Source organism: Mizuhopecten yessoensis, unplaced genomic scaffold (genome assembly GCF_002113885.1).
Source record: "Mizuhopecten yessoensis strain PY_sf001 unplaced genomic scaffold, ASM211388v2 scaffold9581, whole genome shotgun sequence".
In the NCBI taxonomy this organism is placed as follows: domain Eukaryota; kingdom Metazoa; phylum Mollusca; class Bivalvia; order Pectinida; family Pectinidae; genus Mizuhopecten; species Mizuhopecten yessoensis.
Window position 1 is genome coordinate 58,360 of NW_018408119.1, and position 8,464 is coordinate 66,823.

The 8,464-nt window shown below is 39.2% G+C and overlaps 1 protein-coding gene across 2 annotated transcripts in view; it reads left to right on the forward strand.

Annotated features, from left to right (window-relative positions):
* Positions 1–598: 598 nt before the first annotated feature.
* The window catches only part of LOC110458430, a 24,644-nt gene continuing 16,778 nt past the window's right edge, over positions 599–8,464 (forward strand). The window contains exons 1-2 of one of the 2 annotated variants that reach the window (XM_021510110.1): positions 599–688; positions 1,346–1,417. The gene's annotated coding sequence lies outside the window, so the exon portion shown is untranslated. The other variant, XM_021510109.1, reaches the window with a different exon arrangement.

Here is an 8,464-nt window from a genome sequence, read left to right on the forward strand (position 1 = left end):
TAACAGTTTCTCTTTATTTATGTATGACATTAAAAACAAAAACGTCTTTCTTTGCCGGCTAACTGGATGACGCGCCATTGATACAGCTTAATCTGTCTCTCGGCGTTCGTCCTGGCGACATCGTCTGTCTCGCTGACTCGAGAGCAATCATTTCCCTGCTGTTCTTGTCTCCACTGCTAGCCACGAAGTACACACGTACATTACGTGCATGAGAAGGTTGTAGTCGAAACTCGCGTAACATTTCATTTGGTAATTTGAGCACACGTATACACAAACAAGTTATTAGCGTACGACTAATTAGTATTTCTATACAGCCCTCCTATCAGAAGACTGTTTCTGATATTTTTGTACACACATTTCTCCTCTGTGGTGTTGTAACTAACAAGTAAATGACCCCCCATGTACGAGACAGAAGCTGATGATGTTGTCTGAATTGGGGATAACTCCAACATCTAACCGTAATTATAAGCAAAATTACAAGTGATCCTCGCACTGTTGACTATGTTTGCCGTATCCATCAAATGGACCGTCCTAGACAGTCAGCTAGACTACCTAGATTCAGAGGCCCCACATAATATATATATATATACGCCGGTATCTCCTTTCAAACTGCAGGGCACGTCTCGGGGCGCGCGGCAGACGTTCTGGCGCGACAGGCTGACACCGCGAGCGGGGAGAGCCTACAGAGGTGGGCGCCGGGTCAAATTTTCTGTCTGGCGTACAGTCACCGCCTGACGCACAGTCACATCGCCTTACCATTAATTTAAGCAGGCAGGCGCCAGGCACGGAACGAAAGGCCCAGTGCTTCGATTTTCTGTACTACTTATGATCAGATAAACACTCGATGTCGGCTCTGTCTGTCTGATGCTCACTTCACAATATTGGCTAACTTGGTTGTTGGCAGTTTATTAGTCTCAAATCTATTTGTCTGTATTAAAATTTTCATGTGGCAAACGCGAGAGTCGGGGCGACATCGGGATAGGCGTAAGTGTTTTTAGAGAAAGAGGTTGTGTATCGGGTTTGTATTGATTCTAAGCTCGTGCACTACACAAGTATCGTTTTACTCTATTTCCCCGGTATCTGGTGTTCAGAGGACAGGCAACACGTTTACCTCCTCGTCGTCTTCATCACATATTTGAGGTTACTAGTTGGTTACACGAGGTACGCCAGTATGCTAAGAGAGGAGACACTATTCGAGCTGCAAATTACACTGCTTGTCTTGTAACACTTGTGATTAATATCACTTACCGTCAATCAGTTATATTTCATTTACATGATGTCAATTGTAGTGTTATTGCAAAAATTGCCGGGATATTTAATTTCCTCCACTATTCTACATCAACAGAATTTCACCGGAACAGTTACGTATCGGGACAGCGGAGAAGCATGGGCAGCTTCACACAGCATTTATGATAAGGTAAGTCACACACTGATCAACAAGTGTTTGTGCGTGTGTGCATGTGTTGTGCAGGAACACAATAGTTGTCAATGAATCATGTAACACGTTTTCATTGGAAAACATGTATTTGGTAATAAATGCACGATATTACAGTTTTATTATGTGACAGTTTCACTCCACCCCACCACCGCTAACTAGACCGTGGAAAGAGGAGAACGTTCCTAGCATGAAGTCGCCATTCCCCAGCCGGTTTGAACAGATTATTCTATGAACCTAAATTAGCCAGAATGTATTCTTAATTTTGCTGAAAAAGTATAATTTAACGTGTGTTCCTCTCTCCAGCCCTTGTATCTTTCTTTTGATCTTCTTGCCTAACATTTAAGTCTAATACGTATATATAGATGTTAATTTATAAGTGATGTAATGAGAGCATATTTGTATAGCTTCAAATTTAATTTAATTCATTTTTGTTTGTTTTAACAAATTAGGAAATGTACAAAAACCCTGGTTAGATTTATATATAAAACAGATTTTATTTACTGCTGCGTGTATATTTTAAACAGATATGATAATTAGACAACTTCCTCGACTAGATGTTTAATAAAACATCAAGACTTATACTACAAATTAAGTCTGTTTATCCAGAGTGGCCATGGAGACATGTGTATATTCCTGTCTGAGGGTCCAGACCCTTATGCTTAACTTGTGGATTTATTTAAATGATATTTCAAAATTGAACAAATCAACGTTGATAAATATTGATAAATTTCTATATAAAACATAAGAATACTACGTTTTGAAGAACAATAGCTATAGGTGACTCATTAAGGTGCTGTTCAGTTAAATCTTGCAATAACTAGTAAGGTACAAATTTAACATTGTCACATGCAAGAAGCAAGCACCACTTATGATCAGGTCCCCGTTCTCTACCAACCCAACCTAAATGAGCTGATGAGTCTATCACTGCGTCATGATTTCATAACATTTAATTTTCAGTATGTGGAAAATCTTTCTTGTAAATGAAAAAACCCTTCTGTTTGTGTAAGCTGTCATTCTCCTAGCTGTATGTCTGGCGTTCCTGTCACCCTATACCTGTATTATACCTGTCGGTGCAGCCTACCTGTATCAAGTTGACTTACAGGTACTCGGCAAGTGTTCGGCCACACGTCTCACCTGTGGGCAGGTGTGTGTATTGTCACAAGGGATCGTTTAAAAGTACATAAATGTGCTGAATGGTGTAACCAACCATACATCACCTGTCTGTACACAGCGCTATACTGGCTCAACTTCCCACAACTGAGGTTTTAGTTATGAGAGTGACTTTAAAAAATGAGTTTGTAAATCTTATAATTCTGATTTTTAAAAATCTGTTTTACCAGTTTATTGAATTGATTTCCAATTTGTCCGCTAGTTCTAATCAGCAAGATTTGTTCATATTTTTGTTAAACATATTAACACACTGCAACTTTACATTGATTGCAAATACACATTGATGTTTTACAGCATATCAGTATTTTTATCATTAAATATATAAAGTGTTGTATCAAAACTACAGGTGATAGCCACAAGGCTGTCTACTCTTAATTACAGGTGACACACTAGGTTGACATGTGACACACTAGGTTGACATGTGACATACTAGGTTGAAATATGACACACAAGATTGACATGTGATACACTATGTTGACATGTGACACACTAGGTTGACATGTGATACATTAGGTTGACATGTGACACACTAGGTTCACATGTGACATACTATGTTTAAATTTGACACACTAGGTTGACATGTGCCACACTAGGTTGACATGTGCCACACTAGGTTGACATGTGATACATTAGGTTGACATGTGACACACTAGGTTGACATGTGACAGACTAGGTTGACACGTGACATACTAGGTTGACATGTGACATACTATGTTAAAATTTGACACACTAGGTTGACATGTGCCACACTAGGTTGACATGTGACACACTAGGTTGATATGTGATATTCTTTGTTGATTGGTGACACACTAGGGTGACAGGTGATATGTGACACACTAGGTTGACATGTGACACAATAGGTTGATATGTTACACACTAGGTTGACATGTGACACACTAGGTTGACATGTGACACACTAGGTTGGCATGTGATAAACTAGGTTTAAATGTGACACACTTGGTTGACATGTGATATTCTTTGTTGATTGGTGACACACTAGAGTGACAGGTGATATGTGACACTAGCTTGACATGTGACACACTAGGTTGACATGTGACACAAAAGGTTGATATTTGACTCACTAGGTTGACATGTGATATTCTTTGTTGATTGGGGACACACTAAAGTGACAGGTGATATGTGACACTAGCTTGACATGTTACACACTAGGTTGACATGTGATTTACTAGGGTTAAATGTGACACACTAGGTTGACTAATGATATTCTTTGTTGATTGGTGTCCCACTAGGGTGACAGGTGATATGTGAAAACTAGTTTGACATGTGAAACACTAGGTTGACATGTGACACAAAAGGTTGACATGTGACACACTAAGTTGACATGTAACACACTAGGTTGACATGTGATTTACTAGGGTTAAATGTGACACACTAGGTTGACTAATGATATTCTTTGTTGATTGGTGTCCCACTAGGGTGACAGGTGATATGTGACCCACTAGTTTGACATGTGACACACTAGGTTAACATGTGAGATACTAGGTTTAAATGTGACACACTTGGTTGACATGTGAAACACTAGGTTGACATGAGACACAATAGGTTGATATGTGACACACGAGGTTGACATGTGACATACTAAGTTGATATGTGACACACTTGGTTGACATGTGATATTCTTTGTTGATTGGTGTCCCACTAGGGTGACAGGTGATATGTGACCCACTAGTTTGACATGTGACACATTAGGTTGACATGTGACACAATATGTTGATATGTGACACACTAGGTTGACATTTGACATACTAAGTTGATATTGACACACTTGGTTGACATGTGAAACACTAGGTTGACATGTGACACAATATGTTGATATGTGACACACTAGGTTGGCATGTGACATACTAGGTTGAGATGTGACACACTAGGTTGACATTTGACATACTAAGTTGATATTGACACACTTGGTTGACATGTGACACACTCGGTTGACATGTGACATACTAGGTTGAAATATGACAAACAAGATTGACATGTGATACACTATGTTGACATGTGACACACTAGGTTGTCATGTGATATTCTTTGTTGATTGGGGACACACTAAAGTGACAGGTGATATGTGACACACTAGGTTGACATGTGACACACTAGGTTGACATGTGACAGACTAGGTTGACATGTGAAACATACTAGGTTGACATGTGACAGACTAGGTTGACATGTGACATACTATGTTAAAATTTGACACACTAGGTTGACATGTGCCACACTAGGTTGACATGTGCCACACTAGGTTGACATGTGATATACTAGGTTTAAATGTGACACACTAGGTTGACATATGATATTCTTTGTTGATTGGTGACACACTAGGGTGACAGGGGATATGTGACACACTAGTTTGACATGTGACACACTAGGTTGACATGTGACGTACTAAGTTGATATGTGACACACTTGGTTCACATGTGAAACACTAGGTTGACATGTGACATACTAAGTTGATATGTGACACACTAGGTTGACATGTGACACACTATGTTGACATGTGACACACTAGGTTGACATGTGACATACTAAGTTGATATGTGACACACTTGGTTGACATGTGACACACTAGGTTGACATGTGATACATAAGGTTGACATGTGACATACTAGGTTGATATGTGACACACTAGGTTGACATGTGACACACTAGGTTGACATGTAACACACTATGTTGACATGTGACACACTCGGTTGAAATGTGACATACTAGGTTGATATGTGACACACAAGGTTGACATGTGACACACTATGTTGACATGTGACACACAAGGTTGACATGTGACATACTAGGTTGATATGTAATACATAAGGTTGACATGTTACATACTAGGTGGATATGTGACACACTTGGTGGACATGTGACACACTTGGTTGATGTGACACACTAGGTTGACATGTGATACATTATGTTGACATGTGACACACTAGGTTGACATGTGACACACTACGTTGACATGTGACATACAAGGTTCATCTGTGACATACTAGTTGGACATATGACATACTAGGTTGACATGTGACACACTAGGTTGACAGTTTAGTACTTTATTGTCCCTTTTACATCTAACACACTTTGTCGAAAAGACACTTACTGGGTTGACAGGTGATGCACACGTTTGAAAGTGAAACACTGGATTGACAGGTAACACACTGGGTTGACAGATAATACTCATAGTTGACAGGTGACACTAGGTTACTATGTGACACACAAGCTTTACAGTTGGCACACAAGTTTGAGAGTCAAATACTAGATTGACAGGTGACACTAAGTTAACAGGTGACACACTGTGTTGACAAATAGTGCACTAAGTTGACAGGTGATACACTTGGTTGATTGGTGATATGCTTGGTTGATTGGTGACACACTAGGGTGATATGCTTGGTTGATTGGTGACACACTAGGTTGACAGGTGATATGCTTGGTTGATTGGTGACACACTAGGGTGCAGGTGATATGCTTGGTTGATTGGTGACACACTAGGGTGACATGCCATATGCTTGTTTGATTGGTGACACACTAGGGTGATATGCTTGGTTGATTGGTGACACACTAAGTTGATAGGTGATATGTTTGGTTGATTGGTGACACACTAGGTTGACAGGTGATATGCTTGGTTGATTGGTGACACACTAGGTTGACAGGTGATATGATTGGTTGATTGATGACACACTAGGGTGACAGGTGATATGTTTGGTTGATTGGTGACACACTAGGTTGACAAGTGATATGCTTGGTTGATTGGTCACACACTAGATTGACAGTTGACTAAAACGGTTAAAAAGGTGAAACACTGAAATGACAGGTGACACTAAATTGATAGGTGGCACACTGATAGCACACTTTAATAGTTGACAGGTAACATTAGGTTGACAGTTGATACATTTTTGGTGACACACTAGGTTGACAGGTGATAATCTTTATTGATAAGTTTCACACTAGATTGACATATAGTACACTTTGTTGACAGGTGACACACTATGTTGACAGGTGATATACCAAGTTGACACATAAACACTTCATCGATAGCTGATACACTATATTGACAGGTGATACTCTAAATTGACAGGTGATATATTAAGATTACAGGAAACACAACAGGTGGATGGATGAAATGCTTGGTTCACAGATAACAAACCAGGATGACAGGTGGTTTACTTTGTTTACAGGTGGCACATTAAGCTGACAGTTGGCTCACTAGATTGACAGGTGACATTTTATGTTGGGAAGAGAAACACACCAGGTTGACCAGAAACACACCAGGTTGACCAGAAACACACCAGGTTGGCCAGAGACACACCAGGTTGATCTGACACACTAAGTTGACAGGTGACAAACTAGGTTAACAGATGGCACTAGGTTTCAAGGTGACACACTTGTTGATAAGTGAAACTAGGTTGACAAGTGACACTAGGTTAACATGTGAAAACCTAGTTTGATTTTTATTTTATTGAGTACATTGTACCGCTATATCATAGGAGACACATTAGGTTGACACATGTCACACTTTCATGACAGTTGACACCCTGGATTGACAGATGACACACTAGATTGACAATTGACACTAGGTAGACATGTATCACACCAGGTTGACATGTGTCACACTATCCTGACAGGTGACACACTAGGTATATATATGTCACACCAGGTGACAAGATAGGTTGACAGGTGTAGTACATTATTGAGTATAGTGTTCCTCTATATAACAGGTTTGACACTGGGTTGATAGGAGTAATACCTAAACACTTTGTTGATGAGTTTTTGGAGTTTTAACCTTTGTTTAGGAGATTAAGGGTAAATTTTGCTCATTTTACATGAAGATTTCCAATTCTGAAAATAAATAAAGGGTGTGGAATTTGGAATAGATTAAGTTCCTGGTTGCTGATACTTAACTTACGAATAATTGAAAATTATCCAGCTACATCTATTGATAATGCTTATATTCCTGTTTAGATTTGAAGTGTGCCACCAAGAAATTCACCGTGTCCATTTTTAGCTACCATTTATAAACATGCTATTTGGCGTGAACTCCTCTGGAAGGAAGATTGTATGATAGATAGGACTAATAGGATGCTGATGATGTGATATGACGTGATATGTAGTACGTTGTCGGCGCTATAAAGTATCTCCAGATTGTCAGTGACAGACAAACTGACATTTTGAATTCCTATAGCAGTGTTTTTTTGTGGTTAAAGCGAGTTACGGTAAAAGCTTGGTGCCTTAGTATACAGACTGGCGAGCATGTGGCGTCAGTGTTCTATAGAGCTGTAATTGATGTGCATGGCGACACATAAAGTCCTCCACTGCCTGCTAGCCATCTTGTCAATTTGATTTCATTCCACAAAATTCTCAATGGTATTTTTTCCTCAAATATGATTGATTATACCTGATGATGTAAGACATATTGGTATAGCCATTATGCACAGTCAGAGATGTTCGCAAAAGTTGAAAACTGCAGGTTAGCAGTGTCATTTTAACTCAGGTTAGCAGTGTCAATTAAACTCAAGTTAGCAGTACTAATGTCATTTACAACTCAAGATAGTAGTGTCATTTAAACTCAAGTTAGCAGTGTCAATTAAACTCAAGTTAGCAGTGTCATTTTAACTCAGGTTAGTAGTGACAACTTAACTCAAATTAGCAGTTTCATTTAAACTCAAGTTAGCAGTGTCAATTAAACTCAGGTTAGCAGTGTCATTTTAACTCAGGTTAGTAGTGACAATTTAACTCCAGTTAGAAGTGACATTTTAACTCAAGTTAGCAGTGTCATTTTAACTCAAGTTAGCAGTGTCATTTTAACTCAAGTTAGCAGTGTCAATTAAACTCAAGTTAGCAGTGTCATTTTAA